We start from the raw sequence: 27,370 nt of genomic DNA, 5'->3' as shown, positions 1-27,370 counted from the left end.
AATCAGAAAGGCATTCAGAAAGAGTCAAGCCAAGGCCACTGTGCAAGCATTCAAGAGGCATATATCACACAATCAAAGAACAGAGAGTGGCTTAAATTCTTACACAGGGTAAACTAATTCCAAAAGCAAGTTGACATGCAAAGACAAAGCAAGGATAACAGTTCACAGAATAACCAACAACTCATCCTCCAAAAGTGAAGTGAGTGTCCCAAACAGAAAACAAAAACATCACACTAATTAACACAAATTAACAATAATGAAACAAACAAACAGAAACAACAACAGACAGACAGACCTGGACAAGTGCAATAAAAGTAAAGAAGAAGGGGAAAGAAAACTCCCTAAATCATGGTGAAACAGCAGTGGGGTCAAGCAGGGAAGTTTCCTCCACAACAGTATCCACCAAGGCAGGATTGTTGAGAAATGGCTTAAGACGATGCCCATTCACTTTGAAGCTCTTATCTGTGGAATGGCTTTTGATTTCAACTGCACCATAAGGATAAACATTAGTGACAACAAAAGGACCAATCCACTTTGATCTCAACTTACCCGCCATGAGTCCAAGTCTGGAGTTATACAGTAAAACTTGCTGACCAACAACAAATTCCTTTCTAGCAATGGAGCTATCATGGAATCTCTTGGTCTTCTCCTTGTAGAACATAGAGTTCTGATATGCCTCCAAACGGATCTCATCCAACTCGTTCAACTGCAGCTTCCTTTCCTCCCCAGCTTGATCAAGAGAGAAGTTGCATGACTTGACAGCCCAGTAGGCTCGATGCTCTATCTCCACTGGAAGGTGGCATGGCTTACCAAAGACAACCCGATAAGGAGACATCCCTATAAGTGCCTTGTAAGCAGTCCTGTGAGCCCATAGAGCGTCCTCAAGTCTATTGCTCCAATCCTTCCTGTTGGGCTGCACAATCTTCTCCAAGATCCTCTTGATTTCTCTGTTTGAGATCTCAGCTTGCCCATTAGTTTGGGGGTAATATGGTGTAGAAAGTTTGTGCACAACCCCATACTTTTAAAGCAAAACCCCCAAGGATCTGTTGCAAAAATGGGTGCCTTGGTCACTAACAATAGCTCGAGGAACTCCAAACCTACAAAATATGTGAGACCTAACAAAATCCACAACAACTCGAGCATCATTAGTTCTAGTGGCTTTGGCTTCCACCCATTTTGAAACATAATCAACAGCAAGCAAGATGTAAGTGAAACCAAAAGAGACAGGGAAAGGGCCCATAAAATCTATACCCCAGACGTTAAACACCTCACAAAATAGCATGGGTTGTTGAGGCATCTGTTGTCTCCAAGAAATGGCTCCTCCTGCTCGTTGGCATTCCTCACATGTGCTACAAATCCTCCACGCATCTTTGAAGATGGTGGGCCAATAAAATCCACAATCTAGCACCTTACGAGTTGTCCTTTGTGTGCCAAGGTGACCACCAAGTGCAGATGAATGACAAAATTTGAGGACCGAGTCAATCTCATGGTCCGGAATGCATCTCCTGGTAACCTGATCACTGCACATTTTCCACAGATAGGGGTCATCCCAAATGTAATACCTAGCATCACTCTTGAGTTTATCACATTGAGCTCTAGATGCTAGGGGAGGAAAAACAGAAGCAGCAAGATAATTAACAATGTTAGCAAACCAAGGTGAGGAAGAAGTAGAGAGTGTCAACAAACTTTCATCGGGAAAGTCATCCCGGATCGGTGAAGCATCATCAGTAGACCTCTCAATCCTGCTTAGGTGGGTTTGCAACCAGGTTTTGTTGTCCGCTCCTATCACGGATCTCCAAATCAAAATTCTTGGAGCCAGAGCATCCATCTTATCAGCCGAGGTTTTGATTCTGCCTTCTTCAACAGGTACTTAAGAGCTGAATGGTCAGTAAACACAACAACAGGAGAACCAAGCAGATAAGATCGAAACTTTTCAAGTGCAAAAACTACCGCAAGGAGCTCTTTTTCTGTTGTGGTGTAATTTGATTGGGCAACATCTAATGTCCTGGAGGCGTAGTAGATTACCCTCGGCTGCTTATCAATCCTTTGAGCTAGAACAGCCCCTAATGCATAGTTGGATGCATCACACATAAGCTCAAATGGGGCTGTCCAGTCGGGCGCCTGAATGATTGGAGTTGTGGTCAGGGCCTTCTTGAGACAATCAAAAGCCTCCTTGCATCCTTTATCAAAGATGAAGTCAACATCCTTTTGCAATAGGTTGGACAGTGGGAGGGCCTTCTTACTGAAGTCTTGAATGAAGCGCCTGTAGAACCATGCATGGCCAAGAAAAGAATGAACCTCTCGCACAGAAGAGGGGTAAGGTAATTGTGAAATAATTGAGATCTTGGCAGGGTCAACTTCAATGCCCTTTTTTGAAATTATGTGCCCCAATACTATGCCTTGTTCTACCATGAAATGACATTTCTCAAAATTGAGAACAAGGTTAGATTGGATGCACCTGTTTAAAACTCTGTCCAAACTATCCAAACATGCATCAAATGAGGACCCATATACAGTAAAGTTGTCCATAAACACCTCTATGCATTTTTCAAGAAAATCACTAAAAATGCTTAGCATGCACCGCTGGAATGTGCCAGGGGCATTGCATAGGCCAAACAGCATCCTCCTATAGGCAAAAGTGCCAAAGGGGCAGGTGAATGTGGTTTTCTCTTGGTCCTCAGGTGCAATGTGAATTTGAAAATAACCAGAAAACCCATCAAGAAAGCAATAGTGGGACTTACCTGCCAAGCGCTCAAGCATCTGATCAATAAAAGGCAGGGGGAAGTGGTCTTTTCTGGTTTCTTGATTTAGCCTTCTATAGTCAATGCAAACTCTCCAACTGTTTTGCACTCTTGTTGGAATTAGCTCCTCTTTTTCGTTCTTGACTACAGTGAGACCAGTCTTCTTTGGAACAACATGGATGGGGCTAACCCACTGACTGTCAGAAATGGGGTAGATGATCCCAGCTTGTAGAAGCTTGGTCACCTCCTTCTTTACAACATCTGAGATGACAGGGTTGAGTCGCCTCTGTGGCTGTCTCACTAGCTTTGCTCCATCTTCCAACAATATCCTGTGCATGCATGTTGATGGGCTAATACCAGGGATGTCAGCTAATGTCCATTCAATTGCCTTCTTATGCTTCTTAAGAACTTGCAACAACCTCTGCTCTTGTTCAGCAGTGAGGGAGGTGGAAATGATGACAGGCAGTTTGTCCTCCTCCTCTAAGTAGACATACTTGAGGTTGTCTGGCAGTGGTTTTAACTCTGGAGTACTGGATGCTGGCTGAATATCAGGAACCAGAAGGGAGGGAGAAATGGGTTCCACAGCTTGTACCTGAGCATAACAATCAGATGCATGTGTACTTCCTGCAACATGGTTAGTGTAACCTGATTGTATAACATCAAAGTGAATAGGTACAACATCCAGAGAGTCAAACTCATTAGATTCAATATTATCCACATCATATTCAGCATCATCAGAATCAAAAGCAGAATCAGAATCAAGAACATCAATGCATGCAAATTCAGATAACTCAGACACGGATGAATGTTTTAATGCATGCAAAGAGTGGAAATCAGAAATCAATCCATCAACAGCATCATCAATAATATCCACGTGAAAAACAGAATGATCCTCAGAAGGATGTTTCATGGCATCCAGAATGTTGAATCGCACAACAATATCATCAAACTCCATGGACAAAGTACCTGCATGGACATCAATTTTGGTTCGTGCAGTTTTCAAAAATGGTCTGCCTAAAATGATTGGTGCAGAACCATGTGAAAATCCCTCTTCCATGTCAAGAATGTAAAAATCAGCAAGGAAAATCAATTCACCAACACGAACCAAAACATCATCAACCAAACCTGCGGGGTGGGCAACACTTCTATTTGCCAACTAAATCACCACACCCGTAGGTTGCAGGGGTCCAAGAGAAAGAGATTTAAAAATAGACAGAGGCATTACATTTATTGAAGCACCAAGATCAAGCATTGCATTTTCAAATTTATTGTTACCTATGATGCAAGGTACACAAAATGTACCTGGGTCCTTGCACTTCTCAGGAATCTGAGGAACAGATTTACCTATCAATGCTGACACGTTTCTGCCCATGCTGATCTTTTCATTTCCCTTTAGCCTCCTCTTGTGCGTGCATAGCTCCTTCAAGAACTTTGCATAGCTGGGAATCTGTTTAATGGCATCCAACAAAGGTATGTTCACCTCCACCTTCCTGAAAGTTTCTAAGATCTCTCTATCAACCTCTTCCATCTTTTTGCTTGGAATGGCTCTTAGAGGGAAAGGAAGAGGTATGGAAGGTGCAGCAGTAGAGGTGGAAGGTGTAGAAGTCGCACCAGATGTGGAAGGACCAGCTGCATGAGCATCACGCTTTCTCTGAAGTGTGGTAGGGTCGGCTTCCTTTGGAGGTGTAGGCTCGGAAGTGGGAACTTCAATGTTCTTCCCAGATCTCAAAGTAATGGCACTCACATTCCTAGGATTTTCCACCGTCTGTGACGGAAGCTTGTCAGAATTCTGAGCCTGTGCCTGGTTTAGCTGAGTGGCCATCTGCCCCATTTGATTTGTCAAACTCTGGATTGAGGCCCTAGTCTCTTGCTGAAATTGCATATTTTGAAGGGTCATCATCCTGACTAACTCCTCCAATGAAGTAGAAGAAAAAGGTGCAGGTGCTACAGCAAGAGCTGGTGTGGGTACAGGTGGAACAGGAGCAGCTTGTGGTGCAGGTGCAACTCTTTGTTGTGGAGGTGGTTGCACATTTTGAAATTGTTGGGGCTGCTGGTTACCCTGGTTTCCCCATCTCAAATTAGGGTGATTCCTCCATCCTGGATTATATCTGTTGGTTGACAAATCATGGTGGTTTTGTTGTTGCTGTTGGGGCCTATTGTTGTTGAAAATATTTGTTGCATAGGCCTGAGGGGTATCCACTGGTGTAGAAGAAGAAGCTTGTTGTTGTAATGCTGGGCAAGAGTCTGTAAAATGATCAACAGATGTACAAAGGCCACAAACTCTTGCAGCTGGAGCTCTTTGATTGGAAGCAAGTTGATTGACCAGTGTAGTAAGAGCATCAATCTTACTTTCCAACTTCTTTGTGTACTCGGCTGCTCCTACATCATGAACACCTCTAACAACTATGGCATCACTCCTTGTGCCAAATTGTTGAGAATTTGAAGCCATGTTCTCTATCAGTTGTCTGGCTGCAGCTGGGGTTATGTTACCAAGGGCACCACCACTTGCGGCATCAATCATATTTCGATCCATGTGGTGCAAGCCTTCATAAAAATACTGCAGGAGGAGATGTTCAGAAATCTGATGGTGTGGACAGCTTGAACAGAGATTCTTAAACCTCTCCCAGTACTCATAAAGGGTCTCCCCAGATTGCTGCTTGATGCCAGAAATTTCCTTCCGTATGGCTGTTGTCCTTGAAGCAGGAAAGAACTTGGCAAGGAACAATCTCTTCAGGTCATCCCAGCTTGTGATGGACCTGGGTGCTAGGTAGTACAGCCAGTCTTTCGCATTACCCTCCAAAGAATGAGAGAAAGCCTTCAAGTATACATGGTCCTCTTGTACATCTGCAGGCTTCATGGTGGAACAGACGACATGAAACTGCTTCAAGTGTTTGCACGGGTCCTCACCTGCAAGACCATGGAACTTTGGCAACAAGTGTATTAAACCAGCTTTCAGCACATATGGAACCTCCTCCTCAGGGTATTGTATGCATAAACTATCATAAGTGAACTCTGGTGCAGTGAGCTCACTCATGGTTCTCTCATGAGGTGGAGGAGGTTGAGCCATGTTATCAGTATGAAAATGCTCAGAATATACAGTATGCTCAGAATGCAAAGAATGAGGAGTGTCAGGAATGTGATGAGAATCAGAAGAATCAGGAAATGTCACTGAATATTCAGCATGCAAAGATGGATTCCTAGGATGCCTACTTCCTCTGTGGAATGTCCTATCAATTTCAGGGTCAAATGGTTGTAATTCACTTGGGTTTCCCCTAGTCATGCACCAAAAAGCACTAATTGTAGTGATATTGGCATAACAAAGGGTATAACTACAAGTATACTCAAACGACCTTCAAATGACTTGAAAATTGGTAGGATATTCCTTTGAGTGGTCAAACAGAAGCACAAAAAAAATCAGATCAAAACTCAAAGCACAAGTATTTTTTTCAATTTTTCAAAAGTAAAAAAAAATGAAGAAAAATCACAAAAAACATTGCTGAAATGTAGAAAATGGCATTTTCTGGAGAATCTGAGTTTGCAAACCGGCAAAGCGGGTTATAACAAAGTGGGAAATCAAATTCTACCCCAAATCCATATAAAATAATAGTGATTCTGATAACCAGAGCAAAAGTTATGGTCCTCTGAAGTTTCACTAAAAATGAGTCCAAAATTTTTTTGAATCTCTTAACTCAGACCATACCAACTGCTCTAGCTATTTTTCCTATCAAGTCCAACGTCTTAGAAGTGGGGGAAAAAAATTTCAAGTAAAAACAAGCTCCGTAGCTACCAAAACAAAAATCCAGAAGTTAAATGCCAGATTTGGACACTATTCAAACACTATTCACTACTACAAATGACACTATTCATGCGCGTCGCGACACTATTCACTACACTACACAGAAACACACAGGAATGGAAACAGGCACTGAATTTAACACAACATTAACATCACAATGAACATATACCAACTCAACCACACTTGAACTACACACACACACCAAAACACGAAACACAAACACACTGGAAATTTTACTATGAACGAAACGATTGGTCCCCGGCAACGGCGCCAAATTTGATAGAGGTCGTACCCCACCAAATTTAAAACATATTAAATGCAGTACATGAAAGTGAACCAAGTCGTCTCCCAACGACCAATATATTCATTCAAAGCGAATTTTCCAGATGAACACAACAATAAAACACAGGGGGGGGTTGGCAGACAGATTCGGAATTCTAATCAGTAGATTAATTTAAATGCTACAGAGACTAAAACCGTATTGACATCCCTGATTCAAACGCAATTTCACTTATCATAGGCCACCAAATTAACACCAACCCTGCCTTGTCTTAATCCACTAGATAATAATTCACTAAGAGAAAATTACAATCTAGCTTCATTATGCAATTAAGCAATGCACACATCCTTAAATTCGTGACAGCCAAGCTACATACATTAAGCATGAACGTATCTTAAACAAAACACATGCAATTACTCTGTAAATTAAGCATTGACAGATTCACCACATGCATTCCACGAATTCAGAACAAAACATGGCAGATTTCACAAAACAAGCACAACCTCAAAGCTTCATTGCATTTTTCATCAAGGAGTCAATACATGAATTTAGCTAGACATGGAAATGAGTAATTAAACACTTCAAAACTGAAATCACAAAAATCAGAACCAAGAACCCTAACTTATCAAATCTGAAAACGCAATTTAAGAGCAAAAATTGATATTTCAAAGCTTAAATGGAATGCAAAACGGTGATATCATATATAAATGCGAAAACCCCATGAATGGGTATTGTTCCAAGTCAATAAAACCCACAAAACGAACTGCCCAAGCAAGAAAATGAATTCCAAACGTAAAACCCTCAATGGGTGCTGTCAAATATGCATAAAAACGGTAAAAATGAGCCAAAAACGTGAAAAACCGCAAGGGGGACGTCCATGGAAGCTTGGAGAACGAAAATGGAGGTTTTGAAGAGAGGTTGAAGATGATGGAGTGGCTGCCTCCTCCTCATGCAGACCTAATTCGTGGTGATATCACCCATGCCACTCAGAATTACAAAACTGCCATTATGAGCCGCAGAATTACAAAAATGCCACTCTGGGCCTCAAATGTTGACCCATTGACTGTGCTGACGTGGAAATGACATGGCAATGATGTGGCAATGATGTGGAAAGTTTCTTCAACTAAATATTAATGTCCAAGCTCCAAAATTGCTTCACCCAAATACCTAAAAATAATTAAAAACAAAAATTAGGCCAAATAATGTGAAATTAGTCCAAATTCGGAACAGTGGCCCAATAAAGCCCAACAGATGAAAAACACTCTAATGATGAACAATTAAGCACTAATCAACTGTCTAGTGGGTGCACAAAGGCTAGTGGAATAGAAGAAAATAATGACTCATCAAAATCGACCACACTTACCCTTTTGCACTCCTGGGCAAAATTAAAGAGTAAAGCAAAGCAAGGACATCACAAACATAACAAGAGAGACAAAAAGACACAAGACAAACAGACACATGACAAACGGACTCGACACAGACAAATGGAAACACATCTAACACAGAAGGATTCAAAGCTGCAAGGTATCTGTGAACATCATCCAAGCAGTTCAAAACATGTCAAGTACTCAGTTCAGCTTAAGGAGAGAATTGAAAGCAACATAACCTCACGAAATATGCACTGTATCACTCAAATCTCTAGGCTACTGTTTACTCTCAAAGCACCCTTGAAAAACAAACATCAAACAGACTTGGCAAGCCTCTAGAACGAACAACCAAACCAGAAACACATGCAGGTCAAGATCAGAAGGACTTTTCAAGGTTGTAATGGGGCTGAGGACAAGGTGTGGAACATATGGATAAGTAGCTAAGCAACCAAGGAAATAGAGGAGCAGTGGGGAATAAGTCTCAATCAATCATGAAAGTAATCCCAAACACCAACACTTCCAACTTCGATTCTCACACAATGCTCAAATCCAAACTCCTTTTTATTTCTTTTCTTTATTCTTTTTTTTTTCTTTTTCTCTTTTTTTTTCCTATACAGAGAACATGCAGAGAAACAATAAATTTTGAAATCCCACTTTGGTGTACAAATGAGCAATTCCAAGAACCAACAACAAGTGCGCGCACAACCACACTTGTTGTGCGCGACCACACTTAATTGAGCACCCATTCCCAAAACAATTCCAAAGCTCCAAAATTTCCTAAGGTAGGAATAATCATGGTTTTTCAGGCTAAGGGCTTGTAATGAGCTGTAAAACAATGAAAGGGTATGCAGGCTCAAAAAGGGGTATCAACGGAAACAGTTCAAGGTAGGCTCATCTGGTTGTAGGCTCACAAAACAAAATTGCCTAAATCATATCCCAACATGCATGTGAATCAGAAAGGCATTCAGAAAGAGTCAAGCCAAGGCCACTGTGCAAGCATTCAAGAGGCATATATCACACAATCAAAGAACAGAGAGTGGCTTAAATTCTTACACAGGGTAAACTAATTCCAAAAGCAAGTTGACATGCAAAGACAAAGCAAGGATAACAGTTCACAGAATAACCAACAACTCATCCTCCAAAAGTGAAGTGAGTGTCCCAAACAGAAAACAAAAACATCACACTAATTAACACAAATTAACAATAATGAAACAAACAAACAGAAACAACAACAGACAGACAGACCTGGACAAGTGCAATAAAAGTAAAGAAGAAGGGGAAAGAAAACTCCCTAAATCATGGTGAAACAGCAGTGGGGTCAAGCAGGGAAGTTTCCTCCACAACAGTATCCACCAAGGCAGGATTGTTGAGGAATGGCTTAAGACGATGCCCATTCACTTTGAAGCTCTTATCTGTGGAATGGCTTTTGATTTCAACTGCACCATAAGGATAAACATTAGTGACAACAAAAGGACCAATCCACTTTGATCTCAACTTACCCGCCATGAGTCCAAGTCTGGAGTTATACAGTAAAACTTGCTGACCAACAACAAATTCCTTTCTAGCAATGGAGCTATCATGGAATCTCTTGGTCTTCTCCTTGTAGAACATAGAGTTCTAATATGCCTCCAAATGGATCTCATCCAACTCGTTCAACTGCAGCTTCCTTTCCTCCCCAGCTTGATCAAGAGAGAAGTTGCATGACTTGACAGCCCAGTAGGCTCGATGCTCTATCTCCACTGGAAGGTGGCATGGCTTACCAAAGACAACCCGATAAGGAGACATCCCTATAGGTGCCTTGTAAGCAGTCCTGTGAGCCCATAGAGCGTCCTCAAGTCTATTGCTCCAATCCTTCCTGTTGGGCTGCACAATCTTCTCCAAGATCCTCTTGATTTCTCTGTTTGAGATCTCAGCTTGCCCATTAGTTTGGGGGTAATATGGTGTAGAAAGTTTGTGCACAACCCCATACTTTTAAAGCAAAACCCCCAAGGATCTGTTGCAAAAATGGGTGCCTTGGTCACTAACAATAGCTCGAGGAACTCCAAACCTGCAAAATATGTGAGACCTAACAAAATCCACAACAACTCGAGCATCATTAGTTCTAGTGGCTTTGGCTTCCACCCATTTTGAAACATAATCAACAGCAAGCAAGATGTAAGTGAAACCAAAAGAGACAGGGAAAGGGCCCATAAAATCTATACCCCAGACGTCAAACACCTCACAAAATAGCATGGGTTGTTGAGGCATCTGTTGTCTCCAAGAAATGGCTCCTCCTGCTCGTTGGCATTCCTCACATGTGCTACAAATCCTCCACGCATCTTTGAAGATGGTGGGCCAATAAAATCCACAATCTAGCACCTTACGAGTTGTCCTTTGTGTGCCAAGGTGACCACCAAGTGCAGATGAATGACAAAATTTGAGGACCGAGTCAATCTCATGGTCCGGAATGCATCTCCTGGTAACCTGATCACTGCACATTTTCCACAGATAGGGGTCATCCCAAATGTAATACCTAGCATCACTCTTGAGTTTATCACATTGAGCTCTAGATGCTAGGGGAGGAAAAACAGAAGCAGCAAGATAATTAACAATGTTAGCAAACCAAGGTGAGGAAGAAGTAGAGAGTGTCAACAAACTTTCATCGGGAAAGTCATCCCGGATCGGTGAAGCATCATCAGTAGACCTCTCAATCCTGCTTAGGTGGGTCTGCAACCAGGTTTTGTTGTCCGCTCCTATCACGGATCTCCAAATCAAAATTCTTGGAGCCAGAGCATCCATCTTATTAGCCGAGGTTTTGATTCTGCCTTCTTCAACAGGTACTTAAGAGCTGCATGGTCAGTAAACACAACAACAGGAGAACCAAGCAGATAAGATCGAAACTTTTCAAGTGCAAAAACTACCGCAAGGAGCTCTTTTTCTGTTGTGGTGTAATTTGATTGGGCAACATCTAATGTCCTGGAGGCGTAGTAGATTACCCTTGGCTGCTTATCAATCCTTTGAGCTAGAACAGCCCCTAATGCATAGTTGGATGCATCACACATAAGCTCAAATGGGGCTGTCCAGTCGGGCGCCTGAATGATTGGAGTTGTGGTCAGGGCCTTCTTGAGACAATCAAAAGCCTCCTTGCATCCTTTATCAAAGATGAAGTCAACATCCTTTTGCAATAGGTTGGACAGTGGGAGGGCTTTCTTACTGAAGTCTTGAATGAAGCGCCTGTAAAACCATGCATGGCCAAGAAAAGAATGAACCTCTCGCACAGAAGAGGGGTAAGGTAATTGTGAAATAATTGAGATCTTGGCAGGGTCAACTTCAATGCCCTTTTTTGAAATTATGTGCCCCAATACTATGCCTTGTTCTACCATGAAATGACATTTCTCAAAATTGAGAACAAGGTTAGATTGGATGCACCTGTTTAAAACTCTGTCCAAACTATCCAAACATGCATCAAATGAGGACCCATATACAGTAAAGTCGTCCATAAACACCTCTATGCATTTTTCAAGAAAATCACTAAAAATGCTTAGCATGCACCGCTGGAATGTGTCAGGGGCATTGCATAGGCCAAACGGCATCCTCCTATAGGCAAAAGTGCCAAAGGGGCAGGTGAATGTGGTTTTCTCTTGGTCCTCAGGTGCAATGTGAATTTGAAAATAACCAGAAAACCCATCAAGAAAGCAATAGTGGGACTTACCTGCCAAGCGCTCAAGCATCTGATCAATAAAAGGCAGGGGGAAGTGGTCTTTTCTGGTTTCTTGATTTAGCCTTCTATAGTCAATGCAAACCCTCCAACTGTTTTGCACTCTTGTTGGAATTAGCTCCTCTTTTTCGTTCTTGACTACAGTGAGGCCAGTCTTCTTTGGAACAACATGGATGGGGCTAACCCACTGACTGTCAGAAATGGGGTAGATGATCCCAGCTTGTAGAAGCTTAGTCACCTCCTTCTTTACAACATCTGAGATGACAGGGTTGAGTCGCCTCTGTGGCTGTCTCACTAGCTTTGCTCCATCTTCCAACAATATCCTGTGCATGCATGTTGATGGGCTAATACCAGGGATGTCAGCTAATGTCCATTCAATTGCCTTCTTATGCTTCTTAAGAACTTGCAACAACCTCTGCTCTTGTTCAGCAGTGAGGGAGGTGGAAATGATGACAAGCAGTTTGTCCTCCTCCTCTAAGTAGACATACTTGAGGTTGTCTGGCAGTGGTTTTAACTCTGGAGTACTGGATGCTGGCTGAATATCAGGAACCAGAAGGGAGGGAGAAATGGGTTCCACAGCTTGTACCTGAGCATAACAATCAAATGCATGTGTACTTCCTGCAACATGGTTAGTGCAACCTGATTGTATAACATCAAAGTGAATAGGTACAACATCCAGAGAGTCAAACTCATTAGATTCAATATTATCCACATCATATTCAGCATCATCAGAATCAAAAGCAGAATCAGAATCAAGAACATCAATGCATGCAAATTCAGATAACTCAGACACGGATGAATGTTTTAATGCATGCAAAGAGTGGAAATCAGAAATCAATCCATCAACAGCATCATCAATAATATCCACGTGAAAAACAGAATGATCCTCAGAAGGATGTTTCATGGCATCCAGAATGTTGAATCGCACAACAATATCATCAAACTCCATGGACAAAGTACCTGCATGGACATCAATTTTGGTTCGTGCAGTTTTCAAAAATGGTCTGCCTAAAATGATTGGTGCAGAACCATGTGAAAATCCCTCTTCCATGTCAAGAATGTAAAAATCAGCAGGGAAAATCAATTCACCAACACAAACCAAAACATCATCAACCAAACCTGCGGGGTGGGCAACACTTCTATTTGCCAACTAAATCACCACACCCGTAGGTTGCAGGGGTCCAAGAGAAAGAGATTTAAAAATAGACAGAGGCATTACATTTATTGAAGCACCAAGATCAAGCATTGCATTTTCAAATTTATTGTTACCTATGATGCAAGGTACACAAAATGTACCTGGGTCCTTGCACTTCTCAAGAATCTGAGGAACAGATTTACCTATCAATGCTGACACGTTTATGCCCATGCTGATCTTTTCATTTCCCTTTAGCCTCCTCTTGTGCGTGCATAGTTCTTTCAAGAACTTTGCATAGCTGGGAATCTGTTTAATGGCATCCAACAGAGGTATGTTCACCTCCACCTTCCTGAAAGTTTCTAAGATCTCTCTATCAACCTCTTCCATCTTTTTGCTTGGAATGGCTCTTAAAGGGAAAGGAAGAGGTATGGAAGGTGCAGCAGTAGAGGTGGAAGGTGTAGAAGTCGCACCAGATGTGGAAGGACCAGCTGCATGAGCATCACGCTTTCTCTAAAGTGTGGTAGGGTCTCCCCAGATTGCTGCTTGATGCCAGAAATTTCCTTCCGTATGGCTGTTGTCCTTGAAGCAGGAAAGAACTTGGCAAGGAACAATCTCTTCAGGTCATCCCAGCTTGTGATGGACCTGGGTGCTAGGTAGTACAGCCAGTCTTTCGCATTACCCTCCAAAGAATGAGAGAAAGCCTTCAAGTATACATGGTCCTCTTGTACATCTGCAGGCTTCATGGTGGAACAGACGACATGAAACTGCTTCAAGTGTTTGCACGGGTCCTCACCTGCAAGACCATGGAACTTTGGCAACAAGTGTATTAAACCAGCTTTCAGCACATATGGAACCTCCTCCTCAGGGTATTGTATGCATAAACTATCATAAGTGAACTCTGGTGCAGTGAGCTCACTCATGGTTCTCTCATGAGGTGGAGGAGGTTGAGCCATGTTATCAGTATGAAAATGCTCAGAATATACAGTATGCTCAGAATGCAAAGAATGAGGAGTGTCAGGAATGTGATGAGAATCAGAAGAATCAGGAAATGTCACTGAATATTCAGCATGCAAAGATGGATTCCTAGGATGCCTACTTCCTCTGTGGAATGTCCTATCAATTTCAGGGTCAAATGGTTGTAATTCACTTGGGTTTCCCCTAGTCATGCACCAAAAAGCACTAATTGTAGTGATATTGGCATAACAAAGGGTATAACTACAAGTATACTCAAACGACCTTCAAATGACTTGAAAATTGGTAGGATATTCCTTTGAGTGGTCAAACAGAAGCACAAAAAAAATCAGATCAAAACTCAAAGCACAAGTATTTTTTTCAATTTTTCAAAAGTAAAAAAAAATGAAGAAAAATCACAAAAAACATTGCTGAAATGTAGAAAATGGCATTTTCTGGAGAATCTGAGTTTGCAAACCGGCAAAGCGGGTTATAACAAAGTGGGAAATCAAATTCTACCCCAAATCCATATAAAATAATAGTGATTCTGATAACCAGAGCAAAAGTTATGGTCCTCTGAAGTTTCACTAAAAATGAGTCCAAAATTTTTTTGAATCTCTTAACTCAGACCATACCAACTGCTCTAGCTATTTTTCCTATCAAGTTCAACGTCTTAGAAGTGGGGGAAAAAATTTCAAGTCAAAACAAGCTCCGTAGCTACCAAAACAAAAATCCAGAAGTTAAATGCCAGATTCGGACACTATTCAAACACTATTCACTACTACAAATGACACTATTCATGCGCGTCGCGACACTATTCACTACACTACACAAAAACACACAGGAATGGAAACAGGCACTGAACTTAACACAACATTAACATCACAATGAACATATACCAACTCAACCACACTTGAACTACACACACACACCAAAACATGAAACACAAACACACTGGAAATTTTACTATGAACGAAACGATTGGTCCCCGGCAACGGCGCCAAATTTGATAGAGGTCGTACCCCACCAAATTTAAAACATATTAAATGCAGTACATGAAAGTGAACCAAGTCGTCTCCCAACGACCAATATATTCATTCAAAGCGAATTTTCCAGATGAACACAATAATAAAACACAGGGGGGGTTGGCAGACAGATTCGGAATTCTAATCAGTAGATTAATTTAAATGCTTGATGAGTTCAAATTTTTGCCCTCATTTAATATTTAAATTTGGGGATTTAATTGAATTTTCTGTGTTGAAAGATTGATTTAATTAGGATTTGTGATTATTGGATTTATTGAGTAAGTTTGGTAAAAGTGGCGTAAAAATTGATTTTAGTTGCATAAAATATTATTGGATATTCTAACATTTATTAATGCAGCTGGAATTTATTTTTGGTCAATTAATAGTGTGATTTTGAAATATTCAAAGTTACAAAATAAGTCCAAAATCAAGAAATTCTGAAAAAGAATAAATCAGGAGCTAAATGCACCCCCAGATTTTATTTGCACACTCCTACAAAGTGGACCACCAAAAACCTGTTCTGCACCCCCAGTTTTCACTAAGTTGCAGCCCTCCTACCACTTAAACTCCACTCAACCAGATCATGCCATGTGGTAATCCCCACCTTTTAAAATTAGCCAACCATAAGCCGCCACGTGTCATAATCCTCCACTCACCAAATTGACCACTCAGATTCTGCCACGTCATCATCTCCTCCATCTCACACATGAAACCCTAACCCTAGTTTCCCTTCCATCCCCTTCCACTGTCAACTCGCCGCGCAGTTCATCACCTGTTCTGCAGCACCAGGCCGCTGCAGCAGTGCCGCCACTGTTCCGTCACCACCTTCACGCCGGAAAACGCAGGAGCAAAACCAGCGGCATCAACAACCAGAATAGCAACAACCTCCGCGCGCCACCACCATCTTCTCGCCTTCACGCCGCCGTTTTCAGCCACGACGAACCAACCAGCAACCACGCACCACCAGAGGAGAAGAGAAGCTGCAACCACCGTGAGTCCCGCTGCCGCCATTGCATACCACGCCGGAGAAGAGAAGATCTGAAACCTCGAGTCCACCTTCAGATTCACGGCCACCGCGAGATCTTCACGTTCTCTGCACCTCGCGCATCTCTTGAAATTGCGTCATCGTCAACGAAAACCTGCATCTCGAACAAGCAGCCATGGTAGCCACTGCTCGCAGCAGCACCAACTGTGACCAGCAACGTTTCCGAACACCACCACCGCGAGTTCTTCTTCCCGCGAGCGCGTCAGCCACCACTGCAGCAGCACCACCGCGTCGTGCCACCACGCCGGAAAACGGCAACTGCCACCATCACGTTTTCAGCCGTCAAAGGAGGAACAAACCCTAAGGAAGGAGAGAAATCTGATTTGGAAGAGCTGACACGTGGCAGTCTCTCAATGGATACTGAAATGGTCAAAACTGGTCAACTCTGGTAAACTCTGGTCAAACTGGTCAAACTCTGGTCAAATTCTGGTCAATTTTGTAAAAATGCTTAAATGACAAGGGCAGAATTGGAAATTGGACAGGAATTAAGTTGCTAATTAATTAAATAAAAATAAAAGATTTTAGCAACTGACAGATAAAGCCCAAAGTCCAGTGGAAGCCTATATAAAGAGACTTAAGGGAGCAGAAGAGAGGACTGACGACTGACAGCTTACAGCTTAGACACTTAGAACTCTCTGGTTTTGGCAAATACCGTCTCCACCACATCTCTCATTCTTTCTTTTATTTTCTTTCCTTCATATCATCATGTATTCCATCAAAGCCATGGAGGGCTAAGCTTTTAGGGTTGATTCCACTGTAATTTCTTAAATGGATTCTGAGGTTAGATAAATTTATAAGTTTTGTTATTTTGATTATTGTTGTGGTTTTTGTTTATCTATGTCCTTTACTTCTTAATCGAATAGAAAATAATGATTTTAAATCTACATACATGCTAATCATATGAGTTAAAAGGTTTTTAAATTAAATTGAGACTCTACTTTGATTTTGTTTAGAAACTTTCATTTGATTAAATAAGTTTTTGCCAATAATTGAGACTTTAATTTGATTAGAGGTAATTACTTTAACTAAAATTAGTCAAGACTTTACTTTGATTAATTAAGTTTTCTATCTGGTAAAGAAACAAAGGAATAAACATGATTAGGCATAGTAAAATTAATTGAGACTGTACTTTGATTGAATTTACTATGGATAATCTAACAATTCTCACTTTTAATTGAGACTGTACTTTGATTAAAAGTGAGGATGCCAACAAATGAATTGAGTCTTTACATTGATTGATTTGTAAATCAACAACAATAATTAATTTAACAATAATCTCTAGATAACCAATGAAGAATCTTATTTAGAAAAAGCAGTGGAATTGACCTATTTACTATTACTGTGTTTACAATCTTCCGTGTCATTTTCTTTGCATATCAAAACCCCCTATTTTTATAATTGCTAGTTTTAATTGCATTTTTAAGAATCAAATATTTGAGATCAATTCCGTATTCATTGTGAGACGACTCAGGGTTATCTTAACCCTAACTATTTTCTTCACTACAAACTGGCAATACTGAAGTTGCTAAAGTAGTGGTAATTTGATCGCCTAACGACAACGATATCAATGCTACAGAGACTAAAACCGTATTGACATCCCTGATTCAAACGCAATTTCACTTATCATAGGCCACCAAATTAACACTAACCCTGCCTTGTCTTAATCCACTAGATAATAATTCACTAAGCGAAAATTACAATCTAGCTTCATTATGCAATTAAGCAATGCACACATCCTTAAATTCGTGACAGCCAAGCTACATACATTAAGCATGAACATATCTTAAACAAAACACATGCAATTACTCTGTAAATTAAGCATTGACAGATTCACCACATGCATTCCACGAATTCAGAACAAAACATGGCAGATTTCACAAAACAAGCACAACCTCAAAGCTTCATTGCATTTTTCATCAAGGAGTCAATACACGAATTTAGCTAGACATGGAAATGAGTAATTAAACACTTCAAAACTGAAATCACAAAAATCAGAACCAAGAACCCTAACTTATCAAATCTGAAAACGCAATTTAAGAGCAAAAATTGAGATTTCAAAGCTTAAATGGAATGCAAAACGGTGATATCATATATAAATGCGAAAACCCCATGAATGGGTATTGTTCCAAGTCAATAAAACCCACAAAACGAACTGCCCAAGCAAGAAAACGAATTCCAAACGTAAAACCCTCAATGGGTGCTGTCAAATATGCATAAAAATGGTAAAAATGAGCCAAAAACGTGAAAAACCGCAAGGGGGACGTCCATGGAAGCTTGGAGAACGAAAATGGAGGTTTTGAAGAGAGGTTGAAGATGATGGAGCGGCTGCCTCCTCCTCATGCAGACCTAATTCGTGGTGATATCACCCATGCCACTCAGAATTACAAAACTGCCATTATGAGCCGCAGAATTACAAAAATGCCACTCTGGGCCTCAAATGTTGACCCATTGACTTTGCTGACGTGGAAATGACATGGAAATGATGTGGCAATGATGTGGAAAGTTTCTTCAACTAAATATTAATGTCCAAGCTCCAAAATTGCTTCACCCAAATACCTAAAAATAATTAAAAACAAAAATTAGGCCAAATAATGTGAAATTAGTCCAAATTCGGAACAATGGCCCAATAAAGCCCAACAGATGAAAAACACTCTAATGATGAACAATTAAGCACTAATCAACTGTCTAATGGGTGCACAAAAGCTAGTGGAATAGAAGAAAATAATGACTCATCAGCTACATCCAACGTATCTTTAGACACCAACTCCCACTTGGTAGGCGAACTCGTCCAATACAGCGGAAACCTCGCCACACCCGCCTCATCCAAATACCACGGCTCATTCCCTGCCTCCATACTCACACGGAAAAACCCATCTTTAAAATTCTTGAAAGATTGGGTGAACCCATTCAACACGCAACTCCTTGGTCTACCGACCAGCGACACCCAACTGCACGGATCCCTCGGCCTCGTCACATAAAAGTACAAAAAGCTCTCGGCGGTCGCCTCCAACCCAAGCACCATACACAAAAGTCTGAATGCTTGCAAACTACCCCAGCTGTTCGGATGCAACTGGGTAGGCGCCACGTTCAACAACCTAATGACACCCATCGTGAAGTTGTCAAACGGAAGCCGGACGTGCAACTTCACAAACATACATGAATACATGTAAAAGAAGTCAGCAGTAGCCCCCTCTCTGCCATGACATACACACTCCACGGCACTCACCCGCTCCACTCTCATCGTGTCCGAATCAAAACCCCTCTCAAAAAGGTATATGCTATTTAACCAAGATTTAAGCAGTCGAGACCATCTATACTTCGAGTAGCAATTTCTCACACCTTCGGCCACCCAAATATACCCGTTCCGCTTCGGCCATAGGGACTCGACATGCTCGCTAGGCGGATCCTCCCGCACCTCCCGCTCCACCTCAACTCGCAATGACTCAGACGAGCTACTGAGAAACTCCAACCTTAATTCTCCATAACTCGCGTCAGACTCCCCGGAATTAGAACCATGAGAAGAGGACGACATACCTTCACAAGAAACAACACGGCCAATTCACGCAACTATCCTTAATCCCCAACCGCTTTCTCTCTTCGCAAATTCAAGAGCACAACTCAAGTATGACCCAACCACCACCCACGAGCCTTAAATACCAAACATGCACCCTTTCACATCCCACACCAAACAGTGCAAGCCCAAGGCCCAAACCCCTTCGAAAAACGCACCCTGGTGCAAAACAGTACAACCCAAACGTCGCATCAATTCAATGCACCCTGACACCCCTGTAGCACCTTCTGACAGCCACCTACGAACTCCTACTCAACCCTGGAAATCACCCAAACTGGCACATACATAGCAGCCTCTCCACAACAAAGCCCCCCCACCGCCATCCAGTAAGTCTTTACATCACTCCGTTTCTTCAAGACTGGGAGGCTGGTATAGCCGTAGGGCACGCGACCTTAACCCACAAATGAAAATTGCAAAATAACACAACACCGGTAAGTCCTTACGTCAATATCTCCTTAAAACTGGGAGGCTGATGTCCCAGCCTAGGTACGCGGCACCAAACACATCCGCCAACCGCATACCAAAGCCCCCCCGGCTCAGGAAACACCCAACAAGCCTGATGACCGCCCACATCACATTACGCCATGGAAGGTCCCAACCCCTAGTATACGAACCCCCAGCAAAGCCTCGTGGCCGCTTACTCAAAGTCTTGCGGCCGTTTACTCAACCCAGGTCACACCAACCGCATACGCTACACCAAACGCCCTCCCTAGAGCACGGCCCTCAGCAGAATTGGAGACCGCATATTCACAGAAGGAAACCTCACAAGATACGCGGCCCTCGGCGACCACCCTGGTGGCCGCCCACCCCGCGTTACGGACCGCATACCCCACATTACAGATATCTTTCCACCAAATAGCCCAGATCCGCGACACAACCACTCCAGTCAACCTGAAACCCCAAAGATCCTCATGACCGAGTACCGAATACCGTAAACCCTTGAAGGATCCTTTGGTAATTTCCTCCCTAAAACAATGGATCCAAGAATAGCCGAAAAGGGGATGATTGGGCCAGAAAGCCCATTCCAGGTAGGACCGACAGGTAAAATAGTATAAATAGCACACTGTTCCATGCATTGATTATGCATTAAATTATTCTGATACTCTAGCATCACCAGTGCTGACTTAGGCATCAGAGTGTCTTTTGCAGGTCCCCTGCTCTGCCCCTGGAAAGCGACAGAAGAACAGTCGATACCAGCCATCCGAAACCTTCAAGTGATCTGTGAGTTACAACCTTTGGTCCCGTAAGAACAAAAGCAGTCCTCAATAAGAAGAATTCCCTACTTGCAACCTACTCGTAGACAAGCGATAAACTCACCTGCTGTCTTTTTATTCTTCTTAGACTCGCCTTGCTGAAAGTCTTCCGATCGCTAACTCTCAACAGGATTTTTATCATCTATCTCAATCGAGCTAGCTTGCTTGACAACCTTTGTCCACAGCAAACCCCGCTCCTTGCAGAAGCTGAGAGTAGACTTAATGGAAAACTCCACTTTAGACGAGTACTTCCACAGAAGTTTGTCTTGAGTTTCACTGTGGACAAAATGCCACTAAGCTTCGGCAGGGTTGCGTCTGGCAAATATTGCCGAAGCACCCCCCAGTCCTAGTCATTGGTTTGAAGCCAGTAGTCGTGAATGGTTTTCCCCGGTTCCGCTTGATCCAAAGGACGGACCACATAGGAAGCCAAAGGAGCATCTTCGAGCCATTTATCCTTCAAACAAAAAGGAAGTTGCCTTACCGTTACCAATCCTCCATATCAGTCCCTCCTCCGGGGCTTTGTACCAAAATAAAATGCTCCGCCATGTGTACGAGGAGGATGCTGCCATACTTGGCCGTAATGACCCGAACCCAGTTCGACTCTTGTAACAAAGGCCATGCCAGCTTTGCAATAGAAGCCTTATTCATTCATGGAGAAAGTGGCACCAACTTTAGATTCGAAAGTTGATGCGCAAGAAGGGGAAGACCCTGTAAAAGACATTTGCACCGTACTTTCCTGTCCTGCTTGACCTGACCCCTGGGCAGTTCGAAACCAAAGCTTTGCACGATTTATAGCTTGACTGACCTTGCTCTCTTAGACCTACCGCTTATCCCTGGGATTAGGTGAAAGAGCGCTTTATCTGTCTTTATAGACATAGACAGGCGGGACTACTTTGGTAATAAGAAAATATTATTCGCGGGGATTGCTTAGCTTGGTGCGCTTGCTTCCCTCTAAATAAGCAGAACCTTAATTCAAGTCTTAGGTCAATCACTAAATTCTTTTTGTAACGACCTCTCTATAAGCAGTATTTACCTAACCAGCCTATCTTGTTTAGTCCGAACTAAGATATCAAGTTTCTCCCTGAACAAAAGAAAAGACCAGAGTTGGAGGTTTAGTTAAATTGCATTCTAGCAACTATAGTTCCTTCTGACTTTTCTTGTGGATATCCCGTGTTATGAGCACCCAATCCTTCTGAAAAGAGAGATAAGTAGGGACATCTGTGAACTCGGATAGCCTTGTGGCATACCATGAATCCAAACTAGGCTACCATCTTTCCTCTATTATGAAATATCATTTCTCTTTTTGATAAAGAAGCCGTTCCTATCGAGCAACTTCTGGTTCGTAGCACTGGAACCAAGTATCCCAACCCCAGACTTGATCGGGTATGCTAATCTACCCGTAGAAAGCGCTACTTCCGTAGTCTATGGTCCCGTTAATCCTAAGCGGAGAAATTCGCCAAGAAGAGATCCTGGAATCAGTCTATTCTTTTTATTTCTTCTAGTAGGATGGTAATCCATTTCTTATTGACCAGGCTGGGATATAATCTAAGGGAAGGTTGCTTTCTATGTAGGTAGGAGAGCCTAATCTCTGTACTAGCGCTATCTATCAGGGAAGAAGGGACGACCCTCTAGGAGAACGTAATCTTAACCCAGAAATTCAGTCTTACTCAAGCTAAGTAGCTGAACCAAAAAGAAGACCGAGAGTTATATTTGTGGAAAGGATCCACTCCCTTCAAAAAAGGAAGGGCAATCCAACTATTCCTTTATTTAAAGGTAGGTTTCGGGGGAAAGACACCATGTCTAGATATGCATTCACGTAGACGCACCCTCAAAGCAGAGGAAAAGGCCGACTTGACTATAGAAGAAAAAAGGGCAACTGCCCGGACAGAAGATATACATGGAAGGAATAAGAGTCTGTAGCTGAAGATGCGGAAACCCCGAGTACGATGCTGAAGTGTTCATCGATGGGTTGGGGAAGCAGGCTATTCGTTGGTGCTTAGCTTTCCCTCTAAAAGAGAAGGCTATGGGTCCTTCTGCTATCGAGTGAGGGTAGAGGTCTCTATCCTCAGGTCCTCCTTTCAAGGGCTATGGCTCCGCTCCACCGGATAGATTTAGATAAAAGAAATATTGGGTCTCCTCCTTTAGACATGAGAAGGATTATCTTGTTCCTTTTTATGATTATTGAATATGGTGTGAGTTGATTAAGAAAGCTAAGCGAAATCCCCACTGGACATTAAGATAGCAAGCTATCTAGATGTGAAGGTTCCTTTCACAAAGCTCAAGGGAAGAAGATGATGGATTGATTCAAAACAAAAAGGAAATGGAAAGCACATAAATCATAGAAAACCAAGAACAATTAAAGGAAGAAGAAAACATAAAATGGAAAGGAAAGGAATGGTAAAAATGTGAGAAGCACGCCACTACAAGGCTAGGCTAGAAGCCATGGCAACCTTGAAGATGAGTGGATGTGTGCCGCCACTTGCTATGCAAGATAAGGCTTAAAAGTTTCACTCCCAAGGGAGGAAACTCTCACAAATGGTTGACACAAGAGTGTTTTTACTTCAAAATGTTCAACCCTTTTACATGTCTAGGAGCACCCCTTATATAAAAGAGTTTATGGGCCTCTAAGCAAATAAAAGATACCTAAGGATGTCTCTACAAAAACCTAACCCTAGCTTCTAGAAACTAGGTCAAATAAGGTTACAAAAAATGAGAGACAAAAGAGCTAACTATGGTGTGTGCAAGGCTAATTTCGTTCTAGCACAAAAGGAGACAAAGAATGTGTCTCATATGTCTCTAAAAAGTGGCTAAAGTGTGCTAAAAACAAAGGAGACAAAAGGTACATAGGTACACTTGCTTCATGCCTTTCACTTTATCCTTTATGCCTTTGCTTTACTCTCTCCTCTACATCATTTATGCTCCCCAATCACCATGCGCCACCTAGCATTGCTTTCTTACTCCTAATTAACCTACAAAGCAAATAAACATAGATTAGCATGTGGGCTTAAGTCAAGTCAACTATAGTCAACAAGTCAAACCTAGTCAAAGGTCAACAAGTCAACTAAAGTTGATTCAACTAAGTCAACTTAGGGAATCAAAAATAACAAACACAAATGAAAGGGATGAAGGATTAGTGAACTTCCTTTCTAAACATGCTTAGTCTTCTTAAGCATGTGCCTTCATCCTTGGTTGGGGTCAATCCTTCATCACAAGGCCAGAGGCGAGTACCGATCCTAACCTAAATATAGCTATGGGGGTATTGACTTGAATAGCTTTCCATTCCCTAGCTTATTATTAGAAGAGTTCCCTTTCGTTAAGGCGAGGGTGCCTTTCCCTTGCTTTAAGATAGTTTCGGTGATCATATACTACATTATTACTTTTGCTAATTGATTAGAGAAGAGGGCCCGGGGAGTCCGCCTTCATGGGAGTTTTAGTTTGACTTCCTCTCCCCGAAATCGCCAGAAGGAGGTATTCTGTCTATAGAAAGAAGGCTTGCGGACATTTAGAGAAAGCCCTTTGACAGAGTTATCATTAAGACAAGAAGGGCCTATCGATGGACTGATTGTATTTACAAAATATTAGTCTTTCAAGAAAAGCTACCTAGACAATGAATTAGCCTACACCCTTATACTATGGAGCTCCCTTCTCCTGCTTTCTTTTATTTGTTGGCACGGAACTTGAGATGTTAAGAGATTGAATCTTTCTCTAATTCTAGTCTACGCGAAAGAGAACATAGAAAGGAACTTAAAGTCAAGGGATTGGGCCTATCCTATCTAATTAGTGAGTATTTGTAGAGCCTTTTGCCGCGCTTCTTTATGTTTATCTTTAGGGGACGTCTTTTTCTTTGCTTTTGAATCCGGAGAAAATTCAAAACACGTACATGAAGTGGATTGAGAGATGAGTCTAAGGTTCAAAGAAAGGCTTTAGCGCCTAAGATCGAATCCCTCCTAATCACTATAACCACATTTTACCGAGGGGAATTGAAATCCTCATTCTAATTTTTATTTTTCTATCTATGGTTAGTGCTTTCTTATCCGAAGGGGAAAGCCCCGGCCTACAGCACCGCTATGATAAATCCCAACCCAGAGAAGATAAAGGAATTTAACCTCTGATAGCCCTTTCATTTAATGAAATGGAAATAGGGCGGCTAAAAATAGCTAGTATGAAAGAACTGACTTTCTTCTTGAAAAAGGAAATATGATTCCATAGTAAAGGCTGAGACAAATTCTGTGTTTACTTCGCGATAGCCTTAACTTGACATTATCAAGCCATACTATCTACCAAAATGGATTTTAAACTGACATTCTTTCTATCCTATATATCGGAGATATAAGGGTTGCACTTCCGCTTATGGTAACCAAACAAACTCTTTCCCGGCAAGAAGATCCAACATTTCCTTCGGGCAAGTTCAGCTATAGTTGGGAAGGGAACGACTTTATGGGGATGCCCATCTTGAACTTATAATTGATGTATGATAGAGCCTCCAGCATATAGGCCTATCTCACTTGGATTCTTCTCACGAATTGGATTTGAACCAATATCTCCGAGCGACTTTCCTTTTAGTCGATCGTGAGTGGGTCTGTCGTCCTCCTCATTATAGTCCTCCTAAAATCAATAGCATTTCGTCGGAAAACATCTTGTCTTTTTACCTAAGTAGTCCTATGCATAGTAAGTACTATAGCCCCTATCATGGCAACTAACAAAATTAGACTAGGAACCAAAAACTAGACGAAATAGTAGGTATAAAGTAAATTGCCCAATGTTTCCAAATTAGTCCAACTTCGTACCTTTCTGACATAAACCCTATATATAAGAGAGGTCGTATTTATTTGGGTTGGTAGTAATGGAATGGTTTCATTATCTAAAATGAAGAACATTTCCCACCAAAGGATCGGTCCAATAATACCACTCACTGGTAAATAGCGCAATACTTCTTCGTGAATCTCTGCTATTTGAATATGGAACATCATAACAACGAATAGGAATGATACGACTATAGCTCCTATATGAACTACTCGGAAGATCATAGCGGAGAAGTCGAGACCTAACAAAAGAAGTAAACCTAAAGTGTCGCGAAAGACTGGGATGGGAAACAAAACGGAATGTACCAGATTTTTAGCACGTGCAACCATCAAACCAGAGACCAAAGCAGGGCTCGACAAAGTAGAAAGCGCAGAACAACCACCATAGGCCATCATCAAGGATGAAGCTGCTTGCTTAAAATAGAAAGCGCAGAACAACCACCCAGATTTCCGACCAAGGTGAACAATGCGAATAACAACAAGATGGATCCCCACACAGAGTTCCTTGTTCAGACCATCAAAGATCACTAAAGCACCTTTTGGTATGTATTGCCCCCTAATCAGATCCACCAGACGAGAAACTCCATTCCGCATTGCTGCTGAGTCGTCGGACTTATCTACCAAGGGATTCGTGGGATTTCTATGGCGTTGGGGGAAATCTACCAAAGCTAGGCAGATAGATAGACTCCTTTCCCGCTGCTAAAGGAGAGTAAGAAATAAAATCAATCAAATGAATGTTTTTTAATTGAATCAGCGCCTCCTTTTCTTTTGGGTATGCAGGTACTACGAGTCCTCTCACTACCAACTAGCAGACATCATCTGGCTGGTCTTGCCGGTATCAACAACAAGAAAAAAACAAGCAACCAAACCAAATGGAAACAACAATTAACTATGGCTCTTGGCCCAGACAACGTCCTAGGCGTTGGGGAGATCGTAGCAACAAGGAACGCCTAGACGACGTTTTTATTCCTAGGCTGCAGTAAGTAGATCGAGAGGTCGTTCCGGGCCTTATCCCCGAATATGGGTAATATGTTCTCAAAAATTCTTGCTCCAATCTGACCTAGGTGGCGAGCGATCCCAGTTCATGGTAGAGAACAAGACAGCAAGCGAGTGTACCTTTGTTCGCTTCTTCTCCACCAAGCACGGAAGTTTAAGGATAACTATAGGTCAGTGGCTACCTAAGGAAACTTCGATTCGATTTGCCCCCCAACTAGGAGGCATCTACCTCATCCCGATCACAAGGAGAGGTTCACCATGATAGGGGTACTTGTTTTTTTTTCCCTTCTGGAAAGAAATGCATAGGGGACCATCCTTTTGTTGTGTTGCGGCATGCTCCTAAGATTTACGGATTCGCAGGGGGCCTCAGGCCCTACTTAGTTGACTGACAATGACAAAGGCTTGCGAAACTAAGTAGGGCCTTTTGAATGAATTGAATCTTTAGTAGTCTATCAATGGTGCAAAGTGGCTTTGTGCCCCTTTTCAGTAGGGGAGTTAAGGGTTAGACCTTCCTTAGAAAGTCAGCGAACAACGGTTCTTGTAGGTTTGGCCTTCCCCCTTGACTCTCCTAACGTCGAGCTAAGTGACTTCGTAACCTTTGTGTAGCGTAGTAGAATGAAGGCTACGCACTAACGCTCTCTTATCTATTAGCCTAAGCGTCTTCGCTAACTCGCTCGCTTACTATACTATACCCTACTATACAATACATAG

General features: G+C 42.0%; 2 pseudogenes; one reads left to right on the top strand and one right to left on the bottom strand.

Annotated features, from left to right (window-relative positions):
* Nucleotides 1–346: 346 nt before the first annotated feature.
* LOC146886927 (uncharacterized) lies at nt 347–6,817 on the bottom strand (annotated as a pseudogene).
* Nucleotides 6,818–26,129: 19,312 nt separating this feature from the next.
* Nucleotides 26,130–26,921, top strand: LOC146886926 (uncharacterized; annotated as a pseudogene).
* The last annotated feature ends 449 nt before the right edge of the window (nt 26,922–27,370 follow it).

This window comes from Vigna unguiculata, chromosome 4 (assembly GCF_037176805.1).
Source record: "Vigna unguiculata cultivar grain cowpea cultivar isolate G323 ecotype 2 chromosome 4, ASM3717680v1, whole genome shotgun sequence".
Classification (NCBI taxonomy): domain Eukaryota; kingdom Viridiplantae; phylum Streptophyta; class Magnoliopsida; order Fabales; family Fabaceae; genus Vigna; species Vigna unguiculata.
Note: the sequence above shows the minus strand (reverse complement) of the source record. Positions and strands in the feature narration are given on the sequence as shown.